The following is a 19467-nucleotide window of genomic DNA, read 5'->3' on the forward strand; positions in this document are numbered from 1 at the left end:
CCTCTCCAGCATTTCTTGTTTGTAGATTTTCTGATGATGCCCATTCTAACTGGCGTGAGGTGATACCTCACTGTAGTTTTGATTTGCATTCCTCCAATAATTAATGATGTTGAGCAGCTTTTCATGTGCCTCTTGGCCATCTGTATGTCTTCTTTGGAAAAATGTCTATTTAGGTCTTCTGCCCATTTTTGTATTGGGTTGTTTGTTTTTTTAATATTGAGCTACATGAGCTGTTGATATATTTTGGAGATTAATCCTTTGTCCGATGATTCATTTGCAAATTTTTTTTTCCCATTCTGAGGGTTGTCTTTTCGTCTTGTTTACTGTTTCCTTTGCTGTGCAAAAGCTTTGAAGTTTCATTGGGTCCCATTTGTTTATTTTTGTTTTTATTTCCATTACTGTAGGAGGTGGATCAAAAAATTTCTTGCTGTGATTTATGTCAAAGAGTGTTCTTCCTATGTTTTCCTCTGAGAGTTTTATAATGCCCAGTCATACATTTAGGTCTCTAATCCATTTTGAGTTTATTTTTGTGTATGGTGTTAGGGAGTATTCTAATTTCATTCTTTTACATGTAGCTGTCCAGTTTTCCCAGCACCACTTACTGAAGAGACTGTCCTTTCTCCATTGTATATCCTTGCCTCCTTTGTCACCAGAAATTAGTTGACCACAGGTGCATGGGTTTATTTCTGGGCTTTCTGCCCTGTTCCGTTGATCTATCTTTCTGTTTTTGTGCCAGTACCATATTGTCTTCATTACTGTAGCTTTATAGTATAGTCTGAAGTCAGGGAGTCTGATTCCTCCAGTTCCATTTTTTTCCCTCAAGACTGCTTTGGCTATTCGGGGTCTTTTGTGTCTCCATACAAATTTTAAGATTTTTTGTTCTAATTCTGTAAAAAGGCCATTGGTAATTTCATATGGATTGCATTAAATCTGTAGATTGCTTTGGGTAGCATGGTCATTTTCAAAATATTGATTCTTCCAACTCAAGAACATGGTATATCTCACCATCTGTTGGTATCATGTTTAATTTCTTTCATCAGTGTCTTACAGTTTTCTGCATACAGGTCTTTTGCCTCCTTAAGTAGGTTTATTCCTGGGTATTTTATTCTTTTTAAGGAGTGTTTCCTTAATTTCTCTTTCAGATTTTTCATCTTTAGTGTATAGGAACGCAAGAGATTTCTGTGCATTAACTTTGTATCTTGCAACTTTATCAAATTCATTGTTTAGCTCTAGTAGTTTTCTGCTGGCATTTTTAGGATTCTCTATGTATAGTATCATGTCATCTGCAAACAGTGACAGCTTTACTTCTTCTTTTCCAACTTGTATTCCTTTTATTTCTTTTTCTCTGATTGCCATGGCTAGGACTTCCAAAACTATGTTGAATAACAGTGGTGAGAGTGGACATCCTTGTCTTGCTCCTGATCTTAGAGGAAATGCTTTCAGTTTTTCACCATTGAGAATGATATTTACTGTGTGTTTGTCATATATGGCCTTTATTATGTTGAGGTAGGTTCCCTCTATGCCCACTTTCTGGAGAGTTTTTATCATAAAATAAAAATTGTGTGGAATTTTGTAAAAAGCTTTTTCTGCATCTATTGAGATGACCAGATGGTTTTTATCCTTCAATTTGTTAATATGGTGTATCACATTGATTGATTTGTGTATACTGAAGAATCCTTGCATCCCTGGGATAAACCCCACTTGATCAGGTGTATGATCCTTTTAATGTGCTGTTGGATTCTGTTTGCTAGCATTTTGTTGAGGATTTTTGCATCTAAATTCATCAGTGATATTGGCCTGTCATTTTTGTTTTTGTAGTATCTTTGTCTGGTTTTGGTATCAGGGTGATGGTGGCCTCATAGAATGAGTTTTGGAGTGTTCCTTCCTCTGCAATTTTTTGGAAGAGTTTGAGAAGGATGGGTGTTAACTCTTCTCTAAATGTTTGATAGAATTCACCTGTGAAGGCATCTGGTCCTGCACTTTTGTTTGTTGGAAGATTTTTAAACACGGTTTCAATTTCATTACTTGTGATTGGTCTGTTCATGTTTTCTATTTCTTCCTGGTTCAGTCTTGGAAGGTTACACCTTTCTAAGAATTTGTCCATTTCTTCCAGGTTGTCCATTTTATTGGCACAGAGTTGCTTGTAGTAGTCTCTTAGGATGCTTTGTATTTCTGCCGTGTCTGTTGTAACTTCTCCTTTTTCATTTCTAATATTATTGATTTGAGTCCTCTCCCTCTTTTTCTTGGTGAGTCTGGCTAATGGTTTATCAACTTTGTTTATCTTCTCAAAAACCAGCTTTTAGTTTTATTGATCTTTGCTATTGTTTTCTTTGTTTCTATTTCATTTATTTCTGCTCTGATCTTTATGATTTCTTTCCTTCTGCTAACTCTGGGTTTTGTTTGTTCTTCTTTCTCTAATTCCTTTAGGTGTAAGGTTAGATTGTTTATTTGAGATTTTTCTGGCTTCCTGGGGTCAGCTTGTATAGCTATAAACTTCCCTCTTAAAACTGCTTTTGCTGCATCCCATAGGTTTTGGATCATTTTGTTTTCATTATCATTTGTCTCTGGATATTTTTTCATTTCCTCTTTGATTTCTTCAGTGATCTCTTGGTTATTTAGTAACGTATTGTTTAGCCTCCATGTGTTTGTGTTTCTTTCCCTGTAATTGATTTCTAATCTCATAGCATTGTGGTCAGAAAAGATACTTGATATGATTTCAATTTTCTTAAATGTACTGAGGCTTGATCTGTGACCCAAGATGTGATCTATCCTGGAGAATGTTCTGTGCACACTTGTAAGAAAGTGTAAGCTGCTGTTTTTGGATGGAATGTCCTATAAATATCAATTAAATCTATCTGGCCTATTTTGTCATTTAAAGCTTTTGTTTCCTTATTAATTTTCTGTTTGGATGATCTGTCCATTGGTGTAAGTGAGGTGTTAAAGTCCCCCACTACTGTTGTGTTACTGTCGATTTCCTCTTTTATAGCTGTTAGCAGTTGCCTTATATATTGAGGTGCTACTATGTTGGGTGCATGTATATTTATAATTGTTATATCTTCTTCTTGGATTGATCCCTTGATCATTACGTAGTGTCCTTCCTTGTCTCTTGTAACATTCTTTATTTTAAAGTCTATTTTATCTGATATGAGTATTGCTACTCCAGCTTTCTTCTGATATCCATTTGCATGGAATATCTTTTTCCATCCCCTCACTTTCAGTCTGTATATGTCCCTACGTCTGAAGTGGGTCTCTTGTAGACAGCATATATATGGGTCTTGCTTTTGTATCCATTCAGCGATCCTGTGTCTTTTGGTTGGAGCATTTAATCCACTCACATTTAAGGTAATTATCAATATGTATGTTCCTATGACCATTTTCTTAATTGTCTTGGGTTTGTTTTTGTAGGTCCTTTTCTTCTCTTGTGTTTCCCACTTAGAGAAGTTCCTTTATCATTTGTTGCAGAACTGGTTTGGTGGTGCTGAATTCTCTTAGCTTTTGCTTGTCTATAAAGCGTTTGATTTCTCCATCGAATCTGAAGGAGATCCTTGCCGGGTAGAGTAATCTTGGTTGTAGGTTCTTCCCTTTCATCACTTTAAGTATATCATGCCTCTCCCTTCTGGCTTGTAGAGTTTCTGCTGAGAAATCAGCTGTTAGCCTTATGGGAGTTCCTTTGCATGTTATTTGTCATTTTTCCCTTGCTGCTTTCAATAATTTTTCTTTGTCTTTAATTTTTGCCAATTTGATTACTATGTGTCTCGGTGTGTTTCTTCTTGGGTTTATCCTGTACGGGACTCTCTGCGCTTCCTGGATTTGGGTGGCTATTTCCTTTCCAATGTTAGGGAAGTTTTAGACTATAACGTCTTCAAATATTTTCTCGGGTCCTTTCTCTCTCTCTCCTCCTTCTGGAACCCCTATAATGCGAATGTTGTTGTGTTTAATGTTGTCCCAGAGGTCTCTTAGGCTGTCTTCATTTCTTTTCATTCTTTTTTCTTTATTCTGTTCCGCAGCACTGAATTCCACCATTCTGTCGTCCAGGTCACTTATCCATTCTTCTGCCTCAGTTATTCTGCTATTGACTCCTTCTAGTTTAGTTTTCATTTCAGTTACTGTATTGTTCATCTCTGTTTGTTTGTTCTTTAATTCTTCTAGGTCTTTCTTAAACATTTCTTTCATCTTCTCGATCTTTGCCTCCATTTTTCCTAGGTCCTGGATCATCTTCACTATCATTACTCTGAATTCTTTTTCTGGAAGACTGCCTATCTCCATTTCATTTAGTTGTTTCTCTGGGGTTTTATCTTGTTCCTTCATCTGGTACATAGCCTTATACCTTTTCATCTTGTCTATCTTTCTGTGAATGTGGTTTTTGTTCCACAGGCTGCAAGGCTGTAGTTCTTCTTACTTCTGCTGTCTGCCCTCTGGTTTGAATCCTGGTTCTTCATTTAATAGATTTCTATATTGGTCAAGTTACTTAACTTCTCTGTGCTTCAGTTTCTTGACCTGGTCCGATATGCTGAAGAACAGCAGGATCTGGCACTCTTGTCCATAAGCACTTTTCAGTGAGCGCTGAAGGTAAATAATAATAGTGAGTAGGCAAATAGCTGCAACCGAACCATAGTTTTTATAGGAGTGTTTCATCTCTAGTATTATTAGAAAATGACCAGGAATTGGGAGATTGGGATTGACATATATACACTAATATGTATAAAATGGATAACTTATAAGAACCTGCTGTATAAAAAAATAAATAAAATTTTAAAATTTTATAAAAAGAAAATGACTAGCAATTTTTAATCTCTAAAATTAATGATGATATTATTTGGCATAATTCTAAATACTTAGTAAAAAAATTATTAGTTTTCCAAACTGAGTTTATTTAAGATGGTTTTAGAAAACTTTTGCTTTATTCATTTTTTAGCACTTTTTAAAATTCCTTCTTCTACATCTAAGTTATTCTGACTCCATATTTTTCTCTGAGTTATATAACTAGCTTTGCCAAGGGGTAAAAATCACTAAAATATATAGCTTTTCTTTTTATGTTTCATAATTGAAACATTCCTGCTGGCAATAGGTACAAGAAAAAAATCAAAACAGGAAAGAGAAACAGCATGATGTACAGGATAGATAGTAGTTATACTTCAAAAATGTGAAAAGCAGAATTATAAAGTGAAAATATCCCCCAGGAAAAGGCCCCACAACCATTTTCTATGGTTCATGCACTTGAAATACAGGGAATTTCTGACCAAAAGGAAAACTGTGGTACCTAAACTATTCTTGCACTGTCCCAATAAGAGAAGATATAGACAGGTACACAATTTACCTACATCATGTAAAAGTGATCAGTAAGTCAATACCACACCAGTGACAGGATGACTTCCATGTAAACAAAAGTTTTTCTATGATGACATTATCACTTATTGCCACACTGAACATTCAGAGCAATGATATGTGTGATCGCAAGTTCCAGAAGCCTTAGAAAATGAATATGGAGTGAATGTTCAGGATGCTTGTTTGAGGACATGACAAACCAGACAGCCCTTTGGCCCCCAATCTCCATATCAGCCTATGCTACTTTACTTAAATCTTGCTGTCCCCTAACGCCCATGGTATGTATGCCATAGTTCCTCCATTCCTTTCATTTTTTCAAGACTTTTGGCCATTTTAGGTTACTTGGTTCCAAGTTAAGCACACATTTTCAGTCCATGAAAAAGCCATGGAGGGCAGTATTCAAAGTGAGCCTAGATGTGGTTAGCACTGGGAACAGTTCACACAAGATGTACAATATTCAACTCACTCTTAAGCAGTATTCATTCATTTATCAATTACTGAGCATCTTCACATCACAGTTAGATGAGCTGTTTGAAAAAGAGAATAAAGCACAGAACACCTGCCCTCATTAAGTTCACAATCCAGTGGGCATGAAGCACAAACAAGCAGTGAATTATGATACTTTAAAGGGAGATTTGATAATGATATATACACAGGCTGCTACTGACACTCAGAATAGGCTTCTTACATAGGGTTGAGGTAAGCATCCTTGAATTTTACATTTGAATTGAGCCTTGAAGGACCCACTGGAATAAACCAAATGATGGAAGGTTAGTCATTCCAAGTGAATGATGCAGCATCTGCAATGTCAGGCTCTATGATCAGCAGAAACAAAAACAACAAAGTATTTTGCACAGTTTTGCAAGAGAGGATTTTGGCAAGAGTCTAGTACCCTGGATAGCTCCCTTGCCTCAAAGGTGACTGGAGAGACTGAGGTCTAGCAGATTGGAAGGGGGGCTGGAGGATCTCCAGAACTTCAAATTCACCAATCTATCCTATATTCAAATTAAAACTCTTTGGCTTTTAAGATACATCATCGAATCATTTCCTGCGTTAGACTTCTGGGGCTACATTTTGTGTGTCATCATCCAGTGAACCTGATGCTCCTCAGAAATATCCCGGGAGGCAATTCCTTCCTACTCTTCACTAGATAGTTAATGCTATACTGTCTTTATCCCTTCAGTCTTTTGAGCAGCACTTGGACCTGGCACCGTCACGATTTCCCCCTGGAATGCTTCATATTATACTCTCCCTCTGATCAACTTAGACCCTCCCACTGCAGGGCCCTTGATTCTTTCAAAAGGTTGACTGGTGTTGTTGAAGAAGATATCTCCCAATACCACCATATTTACGTCTTGAGGTACACTGCAGGAACTATCCCTCAAAGTTAATTTTAACCATAATGTTGCTATAAGTTTATACGTTTGCTGTGTACAAATCTGTAATGATTTTTTGATGGCCCTGTTTAGTAATCTATACTTTATGTTTAAAATTACTGCTATAAGAGGTACACTCTAACTTTTAAGTAACTCACTTATTAGTGAATACGTTTAGTTTTCTTGGGTCTGTTTGCACATGAATATAGTATTAAAAATTGAAAACAAAGTCAAATAACTATTCTTGAGCTATCTGCCCAGTAGGTAACATTCCTTTGAAAGTTTAGGAATCCTGGTGTACAGACCCATTGGTTTTGTTATCAATAAGATATTTTGAAACTTTACCTGAAATAAGTTACTCTTAGTCTGCATTTCTAATACTGAATTTGAGTTTTATTTAGAGGTATGGTTTAGAGGTATGTTTTTCCTTTTCTTAACCTTCTCATCTGATGTCTTTTCCCTTTCAAGCTTTTCCTGGATGTCCTAAAGAATACTGTATCTTAGAAAAGAGTACTCACTAAACACATTCCATATATTCTGGCTTAATGACTTAATGTTCTGGTAATCTGTATACCTATAAATAACAAAAAACAATCAAACAAAAATACTTGAGGAAGAATTGCCTAGAATGTCAAAGCCTACATCTGCATTTATTTCTGTCATGTTTTTACACATGTTTTGATTTTATTTGTAAACCTTACATAGGTTTGTGATATATCATTTGCTGCTACTGCCAAAACCAAACAAAAAAGCCAAATATACAACAATAACAACTCACTAACAGAATCACAGTATTTAACTTTGCAGGAAAGAGTTCATTGCAGTGAACAGGTACATAAGAAATAAGACATGCCAGTCTGAATTTGGTTGATGAGGAAGGTGTATCACTAAGACTCCCAGAAAAGTTGAACTAAGGTAGTACACCTGGCTTAACAAACACGTCCTGAACAAAGGAATACCTCTAGGTTTCATTAACAAATGGGGAAAATCAGAGAAGGCATCACACAGTCTGAAGTATGTTTCTTCAGCTGTTTGACTTTCCAAACATGTCATATTCAAATAAGGTTACACAAGAGAATGGAGAAGAGCCAGATCATCTTGAAATAAACAAGTGACTTAGAATAAGAGAAACAGGCAAACACTAAAGAATCAAACCAGACATGGAAGAATCTGTATTCCGTTCACGTGGATTAAGCTGTTAAGGAGCCACAGGAACCATAGGAGGTACACTCTTCTTGAAACAGACTGACTCATTCATAATAAGCATTTACAAAATGTCTGCTGTCAATGATGATGAATGAGGTAGCTCTATAGTGGGACACAGCCAGATAAGGGAAGATAACATGTAGCAAAATGAGGCAGTCTGGTGATGGTCAGAACCTGGAACTAGACTTGCCCTGTAGTCTGAAAAGCACTTTACAACCCCAGCTGAAAGTACTTCCAGAAAGTCCAACCAACCTGTGTATCTGGGGGTGGGGCAATATGCCGTAAGTGTCTGGCATCATGGAGGGCCAAGAGTGGGCCCTGGAAATGAAGCACACCTCTAAGAGCTGGAAATGACAGCCAGGAAAGTAATTACTAGGGCAGCCGGGGGGGAATCTGCTGGCAGATGAAAAGGGCGCAGGAAGTGCGGTGGTTTAGAAGCATGATCCAAGTCCTTAAAGAAATAAAGAAGGCTCTGTCAGAAGAAAAGAAAGGCCTTGCTCAAATGCTATGAGAAATGGTGATATCGAGTAAGTTATCAAGAGGCAGGAGAAAACATTAGGTGAGAAATCAGTTTCGGTTATTAGAGGCATTACTGTAAACACATTATAACATTAGAGCTGGACAGCAAGGGTGGCTTGATGTTAAGTCCCAACATGTTGGGCGAGAAGTCAGTCAATCTTCCTCTACACAGAAGGATTGGTCCTAAATCAGGGGCATGGCTAAGGTTCCAGTTAATGATTAAACGATTCCAGCAACAGAGAACAGGTTCTGACAAAATCTACAAAACCTCTCACCTAAGAGACACACCCAGGGAAACACCGATTCTTTTCCTTTTGATATCAGGCATCTACTTTTATTCATGTTATTGACTGATTTAAACACATTATGAACTAGATAACTTTGTCCGTTAGTCTAGCAGAGGGCTTCAGAATAACCAAATTTAACTGTCCATGGACTTCTACAGAATTAGAATACTTAAATATTTTTAAATATGCCCTTTGCTTCAAACATTTGAACATTGACTAAACCCACATTTCAATAAATAAGTTGAAGATTAAAAGCCAAAAGAAACTAAACTGATGTGATCATGTAATTTTTTTTTTCTCATGGGAGACAGTTGAATTAACAGACTGCACCTAAGGTCAACTTTGCTTGAGCAAGGTTCTCAAAGCTTTGTGTGATCTTTTCCAGAAGATAAGCTGCATATCTCCAAATATGAAGAATATCTAATACCTTAATATTCTCTGCATAAAGGCACTCATTCTTTTTTTGTGGGGGGGGCGCGGTACGCGGGCCTCTCACTGTTGTGGCCTCTCCCGCTGCGGAGCACAGGCTCCGGACGCGCAGGCTCAGCGGCCATGGCTCACGGGCCCAGCCGCTCCGCGGCATGTGGGATCTTCCCGGACCGGGGCAGGAACCCGTGTCCCCTGCATCGGCAGGGGGACTCTCAACCACTGCGCCACCAGGGAAGCCCAGCACTCATTCTTAAAATTATACTTGGTTACATCTTAAATTTCCACTAATAAGTTGGGAGATTCTGACCAGCTGGGGTAAAAGAATTGTGATTGAGTGGCACTGAGGGTAAAAAATATCAGTACTGAAAAGAACAATAAGAAGACGGGAGCATCACCCTTACAAGTCCTCCATCACTTCTTCCAATCACCTAAAAAGCAACAACAGCACTGCTGAAGATAGTGGCAACACGGTGAATACTGCACAGATATTGCTGGGCCCTTAGTCAAATCAGGAATAAGAAGAAAATACACTCCTTCACGTTTTCTGTCCACTGGTTTCGTAATTTCTTCATCATTGTAAAAAAAAAAAAAATCAATGTTTGGTGTCAGTAGCTTTGGCAGAGCACAGAACAGAGTGTCAGTTTCCTCATCTCTAAAATACACACAAAACTTTATAATGTTAAGAGAATTGCATGGCATAACATATATAAAGTGCTTAACATGGAAGACATGTTCAGCACATTACAGCCATTGCTGCTGTTGTTAATAAACATCTCATAATTTGCAAAATATAAAGGAAAACAACGCCCGTGTTTACATATATTCTAGGACTCCCTTTATTTTAAAATACTTTTTAAAGTGTCAGTCTTTGGAAAAACATAAAATACCCTTAGAACGAAGGCAGACAGTTATTCAACCGATATTTATTTATGTGCTGGCCACCGTTAAATCCTGATGATTCTGAACCAATCACACAAATACACATAAAATTAAACTGCAATGAGTACCACAAGGTAGAAGAACATGGAACTAAAACAATATATAATAGGGCAACTAATGTAGCAAAGGAGGCCAAGGAAGGTTTCCTTAGAGAAGGGATGATTGAGCTCATATCTGAAAGGCAGGGGTTGGGGGAGTGGAGGGGGGAGGGAGGATGAAGTGAGGGACAAGGATACTAAGAGAGACACAGGATTTGAACACATTATCTTTAATCTTGAAGGATGTACAGATGTGGTCTAAAATTTATTTTAGTAGTAAGAACATCTGAGAGAACATTCCACACTGGTGAAGCTATTGTTGAGCAGCTAAAATAACTGTAGTCTTACCCAGAGAAGATGATTATAAATGCCAAGACGAAAAATATCACATGAGTCAACAAAACTAAACAAAAAATGGTCAACCTTTGTACACTGTGCATATTTTTTGCCTTATAAATGACTACCAATAAGGTCAGTCTGAGGTCATTACTGTCCAGTTAAATTCCACACTTATGTATTGCTTCCCCAATCAACAACAAACATGTGCACAGGAATTAGAAAGTCGTTTTTGTTTTTGTTTTTAATTAAGATGTAATTCTTCTGATGGAGAATGTAATATTTTCTAGGTCTAAATAGTTAAAGCTTAGTTATCTCTACCAGTTGAGGAAAGTATTTAGATACAAAATAGGTAGAAAACACAGTCTTCAAGTTTCACTATAAGATATTCGAGGTCAGTGGTTCTCAAACTTTAGAGTGTGTGAGAATCATGTCGGGGACCCCAGCGCAGAGTTTCTGGTTCAATCATCCAGTGGAATTGCATTTTAACGAGTTCACTGGTGCTACCGCTCACGGAACCGCATTTTGAGAACTACTGCCCTAGGTTAAGAATTTGCCATTAGGTAACAAAAATGTTTCCTTATAAATGACGTTTAGATTTTATTTAAGATCAGAACACAGTTACAGTGTTCAAATATTTTAATAAGTTTAATTAAAATTTCAAAATTGTTAGTACAGTGTAAATAACACAAAACAAAAAAGTACATTTTAAGTTAATCTAAATATAGGGCCAGGAATTTGGCCAAACAACAAACTTTATCTGTCAAAGACCTAAGCAGAAATGATTTTTTTTTATTGTAATACCACAGATCCTAGTAAACATTTTCAACCACCACTTTTTTTTTTTTTGCCATTTTGTTTAGCCCACATATGAAAACAGCTTAAAATGAAATACAGTCATTTTAAAGTGAGAACTGATAGCAATATGCTGGTACTGTATCAACTGCAGCTTAGATTGGTCAGCTTTACAGTTTTATAGTTAGTTTAAGCTATATATTGAAGTATGTTTCTTTCGTTAGTGTCTTTCATCAATCTCATCTTTTGTCACTGCTTCTCCCACCGCAGACTTCATGTTTTATTGTTAACTGACACTCTCGCATAGTGAAGATAATATTCCTGATAGAAGCATACGTCCTCAATATAAAGCAAATAGATTTTGTCACTATCCAGTAAGGAAATCACACAGAAGCTGTCAGTCATATAGTAGGAGAGATTATCAAAGTGATACACCTGTGACATATAGTCCAAAACCAAACTCAAAAGAGACCAATTAACAGATACACTGGTCTGTACTTTGACTACATTGGAAATCATCCCATTCCTGCATGAATATGAAATAGGTGATTTAATAGGATTTTCACTTCTGTAATAACTCCTATCTATTCACTGTTGACAAAATATATATGCAAATCTTTTAATTCAACTAATCTGAAAGTAATTCTACTCTGTTATTTATTGAAAGTGATATCTAATATTTGTACTATTTCCTTATTGTCACCATAACATACTTCTCAGGTGTCATATTGAATAGACAGGCTCAATGTCAATTCAGATCTTTCCCCTTGTGGTCTTAAAATGGGGAAATGCATTTTAAACAGTTTTGTGTTTACTTTTATATATACATATATATATATATATGTATATATAAACAAATATATATACAAAAAGCAAATAACTAAGTTCAAAATGCTCAGAGACAGAGCATGCTCTTATTAGTAATACAATCTATTTACTAGAAGACAATTAAAACATCTTTAAAACTGTCACTACAATTCTAAAATTGTTCCCCATAGGCCCTATATCATAGCTATATATTCATGGAAAATAATGTAAAGATAGATTAACTATTATGCAGATGCATTCTAATAACTTTAAAATAAAAATATTATAGAAAGTATATTAATGAGTTACACATTTTATATGAATAAAATATTAAGCATTCAATGACTGCTCACTATGAATACAGTCGTTCTTTTACATACCTCATACTCTTTCCTTTAGAGCAAATCTAAGGAGAATTGGCTAAGGATGTAACTCAAACACCTCACTTCATGTACATGCCACCTTGTTATTAATACGAAATGCAATACTTTAGTGTGATGTGGTATATTTAAATATTTAGAGTAATTATTCTTTATAAATGCATATAAAGCACATTTTTCATTAAAAGCCAAGATAAAATCAAAAATTTGTCTTCTTAGGTACAGAAATATTGACAATTCCAAGAATGCAGCATACAGAATGTTGTTCATCAAAAACAGACTCACCTGCACTTTGCACAACAAATTCAACCACTTTGCAATATCAAAATCTATTTCAAAACAAACTTATCTGTCTTAAATCTTATGTTCTTTTCTACAATTCCAGGAGACTTACATCTTATACCTTATATTCTCATCCACAAGCCACTAATCCTATTTATCCTTTAAGATCAAAACCAAGCAAGTCTTACCTACGCCGGAAGTCTTTTCAGACAAAATCCAGTATGAAATGTTATTGTCATGCTCTGAACTCCTGCAGTCTTCATTAGACATGCAACCTCTTATTGTCAAGGTTTGCTAACTTTGTTCAACCATGCGCATCAGATTTGCCCCAACTGGAGAGTAAGCTCCTGAAGGGCAGGAAGCAAGGAAGTCCTATGTACCTAGATAGTATCTTGCACATGACAGGCCCTTTATTATGAACACTATGTGATAAAATGCAATAAGGAGTTCAATATCTATAAAATGTAATATTTTTTCATTTTCTACTTCACAAGTTTGATATAAATTAACATTCTACAGTAAAAAATTCATTATTAAGATAATAAACAGTTGCTGATTCTCTAATGGTGTCAAAGAAGTATTCATAAATGTGACTTTTAATGACTGCAATAATATAATTCATCAAGCACATTTTAAAATTCCCCATTACTTCTACATTCCAGTGATTCAGGAAAGTGAAGGTAACAGCCCTCAGAGTGCGGCGCTCAGTTCAAGTTTTAATGTGATATATAAAAACTGCACATGCTCCAATGCTAAAAATGTATTTTAAACCAACATGAATCTAACCAAATCAAAATAACAAATCCTTAACACTGCTTTGTCTTCCAAATAAACAGGACTGTTAAAGGAAAGCTACTTTTGCACTGGAAAAAAACAACAGTTGGCATGTTTTGATCAAAATAAGGAGCTCCTTAATTAATACCAAATGAAGACAAATCACTCTGACAATAAGTTGGTCAGTCTACTTCTCTTTCTTCTCCATGAAATTACTGAACCGGCGGTTGCAATATGGAATTTCAATGCTTTAAAAACACTGTACTTGGCAGGTGCTTAAAGACATCCCAATTTAAAATAATAAGGACACTGTCCTACTATCTCCGTCACAACCCCGTCATCGGTTCCATGAAAACACAGGTTGCTACTTCTAAGAACAAACATAAAGTTGCTAAAGCATAGTTGGCAGACACTGTCCTAAGGCATTTCCAAGCTTCAAGTCATGTCTTTGGAATTTTTGCCTGTCATAAAGCAAAAAGAAACCGAAACAAATTAATTATGTTGTAGACTAGATTAATAGTATTTTAGGTCTTTTCTTAATAGCTAGTTGTAATTCTCATCAGTAATAATCGATATAAACTCACTAGGTGTCTGCTTCTCTTTCTTCCCCAAGGCTTTCAATAAAACCACCTTTATGGTAAAATGTGTGCGCATTATTTTTAATAGCCTTTCTTAGGGGTAGAAATGGAGGATATGCGTTACATATCACTGGGAAGGTATCCAACTGTAAAGATATTAGAAATGAAAGCTGTTGAAACAAAGTAGGTACTTTCTACCTGTAGGTGTTGTTATTGGTGGCCTGAAGAGGTAGGAGGAGTGTAGAATAAGTACATACAAACATTAAAGGGCAAGAGATAGGTAACTTCTAAGAAGCATTTTTTTCTACCTGTAAAATGACAAGTGATTTTCTGACTTCCTTCACCTCATATTCAATGCCCCACGACGGGGAGGGGAAATGGAAAGCAGAATTGCTTCTAATTCTGAGAAAGAAAAGGGGAGACATGGGAGAGAGGAACAGAGAGAGAGAGAGGAGGAGAGAGGGCGAGAGAGAAGCTCAGGAACCACGGAAGGAAACCCGCAGAAATTTCACAACTCTGCCATAAATAGCCTTTCTTCTCACTCTGGATACCTCGTCCTCTACATCAGCAAGGCTCAGCCTCCACGCGCAGGGCAGCACCATTCACAAATCCCTCCGTCACCCCATCTCGCACACCTGCCCCTGATAGCACTGCTTGTACGAGTCCTGGGACACATGCCAAAAGGTGGCGGGAGGCGGAGCAAGGGGACACCTGCGGTTTCAGATCGGGACTGATTTCCTTTCCCGGGGAACCAACGCTTTGATTAGTCAGGAGCGCGAACGCACACACACACACACACACAGACACCCCTCTCTGGAGCCCTTGACACGCCACCACAAAGCAATTTGTTCACGCTAAGTCGCTGCTGTTCCTGCCGCCGCTGGGGAGCGTCTGACCCCCAACCCAGGAAGCCAGCGCCGGAGAACGAGCGGGTGGAGGAGAGAGGACGTCCAGGCTCGGGCACTGCGGCTCCCCGCCCCCTCCTTCCTCTTCCCCCTCCCACGCCCCCGCCCCCGCCCGGGCGCCCGCAGCCCCCGGCGTCAGCGCTGCCCGGCCGCCCCTACCTGCGGGAAGCGAGCGGCGAGGGAGGGGAGCGGCCACCAGCCTGCGCCAACTCTTGCCTTCTCGGCCGGCCGCGCTCCGCATCGCCCCGGAGTGGCGGCCGCGGCCGCGGGGAGCCGAGCGCTCAAGAGCGCGGAGGAAAAGGCCACGCAGCACGCGGGGAGTCGCGCGCCGGCGGAGAAGCGAGCCCGTCCGCCTCCCTCCCTCCCCGCCCGCGAGGCCAGGTCTCCGCGCCGCGCACGCCGGGCCCACGGCCGGCGCCCCTGGCCTGCGCGCGGGCTGCTCCGGGGCGGCCCGGTCACAGCTCGGCCAGCCGCCGGGCGGTCCTCCCGCGTCCGCCTGAGGCCAGCGCCAGTGTCGCGGCGACGCGAAGCGCGACCCTCCGGGCGCGGGGGCACCGGGGGCGTTACTACCTGGAGGGCTCCGCGGCGCTTGTTAGGCTTCTCCCGGGCACGCGGGGATTTCTGTCTTCGGAGCACGGGGGTTATCCTTCCTGGCCCCCCTCCTCTGCCCTCCCTCCCTGCCTTGGCCGTTGGGCTCCTTCTCTCCACTCCCAGTTGAACAGAGTCGAGCTGCGTTATTTAATAATCCTCCTGCTGCTCTGCCTGAGCCACCGCTTCCCAGGCAGTCATGTTGTGGAGAGAGGGAGAGAGCGAGAGGCGGATTGGCAGTCGGTCGGCGACTGTTCGTGGTGAGAGAGGGAAGAGCGGAGCAAGAGGAGGGCAGGGGAGGGACGTGGGGAGGCGCTTCCAAGTGTGTGAGTGCGCGGAGTGCGACTGAGTGGGGGACAACGGAGCCACCTCCCGGCTAGGCCGCGCTCCCTGACTGTAAGGAGGGCGGCGGCGAGCGCAGCTTTTATAGGAGCGGAGCGGGGGAGGAGTTAAACTGGGGCGGAGGGAGGGGTTAACTGGGGCGGGGCGTGGATGGCTCCGAGGACGGCACCCGGCCAACTGAGGCCGCGGGTTGCCACGCACGCATACTCTTGCATTTAACGCGCGCACGCCCACTGCTGGCCCGTTGCTGAGTTTTCATTTTAGGGGAAGCCGCATCCTGTCGTGCTGACTTGGCTTTGCACTCAGCCCATCCTCAGGAGTGCGTCGAGTCCAAGTGCATTGGCAGGTCAAAAGTGTTAGGGAGAATCTGAAGCTCTGCGAAGGGGCCCCGGTAATGCTGAAAATGCACTGTATCTTTTCTCTCCAAACCACCGATGCTATTTTCTTTCTCTTCCACCTCTCAGGGAGAAAACTGTGAGGCGTCCTCCTCTTTTCCTTCTCACCCAGGCTATTCACATCCTGACACATCTCTTACCTCAAAGGCAGCAAGAAACCTGGCTTCCTTTCTCTTAACAGATGACACCTCCCAACAAATATTTACAGCACTCAGTTCTTCTGTAGGATAATGGAAGCATTGGGAATGTGGCCTGGAGTGGAACTTGTGTTCCTGCACATAAGGTCCTCAACAACACAGGGATTACAAACAGAACCAGTTACCATTTTGACATCATTTGACTGATGGCCCTCTAGAGATATTTTGCCAGTTTAGTGGTGGAGAAGACTTCTGATGCACGGTGCTGTTGCTTACCTAGTTTATTTTCCCTTGGTCCTTCCTCCTATTGCACTGCCTCATTTCCGTTTAGATTTGCCCTGGGTCCTGAACTCTCCCATTCATCCCCTTCTTTATCTCCACTCCTGTATATTTATGTCTTTATCAGGCAATAAAGCAGATGGAGTGCATTTAACTCTGTGTGTGTGTGTTGGAAACATTTTTTAACCAATTTTGGTGGCTTGTAGGACCATTTCTAGATAGAAAATACATCCCCAGTGCTAAGTTTGGGCACCTGACATTACCTCCCTTACCCTCTAACTAGCCTCCTGCCCAGATTGTAGGGACTTTGTGATCTGATGCACTACCGTATTGGCAAACAGCTTCCAGGAATCAAGCAATCTATGCTTCTTTCAAGTTTGTGTGTGTGTGTGTGTATGTGTGTGTGCGTTCTAAATAATCTGGTCATAGTCTGACTTCTGAAATGTAAATATATTGAGTGTAAAGGCAAGGTGTACTTTTTGAATGAGTATTAGGGGTCGATGTGGATTTTGGTATGGGGACAACCCTGCTTTGGGGTGACAGCTGTGGAAAACTTTTTTTTCATAAACGTGACAAAAGGAAATTAAGAACATCTAGGAGGCTAGGGCTGACAACTCAGTTATTGTATCTTCTCTCTTTATTAGTAGCTATATCCACTGCTATGTCCTCAGGTTTTTGGTGTATGTCAGCTCATAATATGTTCTCCATATATTTTACCTTTACCGTCAATTTTCTTTTGCCCTAATTCTTCCATGTCTCATACAAAGAGTTTAGAATCCATTAAAAGTGGCTTAAGTATATAATCAAAAAAGGGCAGCAAAGTTGGGACCAGTGGACAAATATATCAATAACATAAAAATACAGGACATGATAGCTCCCTTGATCAAGCATTGTTAAATGGATATACTAACAAAGAATGTTGAGATTCAATGTGTGTAGGCCCTGTGAAAAAGCTATTACCATTTCTTCAATTTTGTAGATCAGGAAAGTCAGGTTTGGGGAGGATAGGTAGTTAACATTAGGTCTCGTACAAATTAAGTGGTGCAGGGCTTCCCTGGTGGCGCAGTGGTTGGGAGTCCGCCTGCCGATGCAGGGGACGTGGGTTCGCGCCCCGGTCCGGGAGGATCCCACATGCCGTTGAGCGGCCGGGTCCGTGGGCCATGGCTGTTGAGCCTGCGCGTCCGGAGCCTGTGCTCCGCAATGGGAGAGGCCACAACAGTGAGAGGCCCGTATACCGGTAAAAAAAAAAAAAAAAATGCAAAGAACAAATTAAGTGGTGCACCTGGAATTCAACCGAAGTCTGCCTTACACTACTGTCCATACTCCCTCCCGTTCAGACCACCTGGCTTAGTTGAGAGTCTTAACAGTTTCTTTATAGCTTTCAATAATTATGGAGTAAGCTGATCTACAACCCCTCAGCATTTTCCTTCTACTTCCCTCTTTTTTCTAATGCAAGAACGGTTTACAAAACTGTCCACCATTTTAGGGTTAGGTAAGGATTTAAAAAGCCCTTACTACTTGGATTTATAGATGAAAAAAGTCAGGAAACTCTTCCCTGAAGTCCTTACTAAAGGAATCCTGCTATCACTGCAAAATGAAATTTTGTTAGAAGACATATTCCTGATCTGAACTTTGAACCTAGCAAATAAATATGTAGTTTATTTAAGAGCTATAAATAGGCATTTAAGAAAAAAGTTTTTCACCTTTAAGGAGGATGCTCAATCATATTGGCAAGTTTTTGGTGTTTTTATTGTCCCAGTTCTCTATTTAATTGTCACCAATAATGGTAATTTAATAATGACTCTATATTACACAGTTCAGAATTATACATTGGACCAGATATTTCAAGGGCACTTTTGGTAACCACAACTGATTGTAATTTTCACACTCAATTGCATTCGTAATTAGTGAGAACCATGAAAATCTGTCAATTGCCTTTATTCATTAAGGTATTAAGTAAAGCCAACATTCCTTCCTTAATTTTATAACAATTTTGCTTGCCAAATAAAGGCCAGAATTCATACACACTGGACCAATAAGCCATATGAGAATATATAACCTAAAATACACTTCTGAAAAGTTGATTCATTTTAACTATTTCATATTTTTGGTTGAAAACAAATCTGTACCAGAAACCCCATTTATAAATTATAATGAACAACATTTCAGAAGTTAAGTAAATGAATTATTCTCTTTTAAGATTGCTTAACGTTTCAAGTAGAATTTCCCACTTTGCTACATTTTCCTGATACAATTTGTGTTGTGATAGGAAAACAGAAAGTTAATGACTCTTTCCAGTTTGTTCATTTTCATCTCTTACGCTTGCTGCTGTTTGGTTCCAAGTGCGTTTAATTGGCAACTTCAATGAAGATTTGGCATTGTACCATTTGATGAAAGCAGAAAAATTAGGTTGCCAATTACATATGTGCCCCTTATGTGCACTGAATTCCCACTGAAGTGATGAGCCAAATTAGAAATTTTCAGTAGTGGTACCTAAAAAGTAAAATGAGTGCCTAGGGAAATAAGGGAGATAATTTTTCATTCCAACCCCTACTACTATCATAATAAAAGTCATAAGATGTTTTAGAAAATGAATTGACTTTAAAACATTTGCAAAACAATGTTTGTAGATGAAGTATCAGAAAAAAAATTTTAAGTTGCATTTTTTCTGTCCTAGTTGTTTTATCATCCCTTGATTTACTTCATACTCTATCATGATTATCCAGTCAATATGAAGAAAGTTAAATGAA

General features: G+C 39.4%; 1 protein-coding gene across 1 annotated transcript in view; it reads right to left on the reverse strand.

Annotated features, from left to right (window-relative positions):
* The window catches only part of CCSER1 (coiled-coil serine rich protein 1), a 1268926-nt gene extending 1253081 nt beyond the window's left edge, over nt 1-15845 (reverse strand). Inside the window, exon 1 of the mRNA XM_082837990.1 lies at nt 15547-15845. The gene's annotated coding sequence lies outside the window, so the exon portion shown is untranslated. The remainder of the gene's footprint in view (nt 1-15546) is intronic.
* Nucleotides 15846-19467: the final 3622 nt, after the last annotated feature.

Source organism: Leucopleurus acutus, assembly GCF_964270905.1.
Source record: "Leucopleurus acutus genome assembly, chromosome: 4".
NCBI lineage: Eukaryota > Metazoa > Chordata > Mammalia > Artiodactyla > Delphinidae > Leucopleurus > Leucopleurus acutus.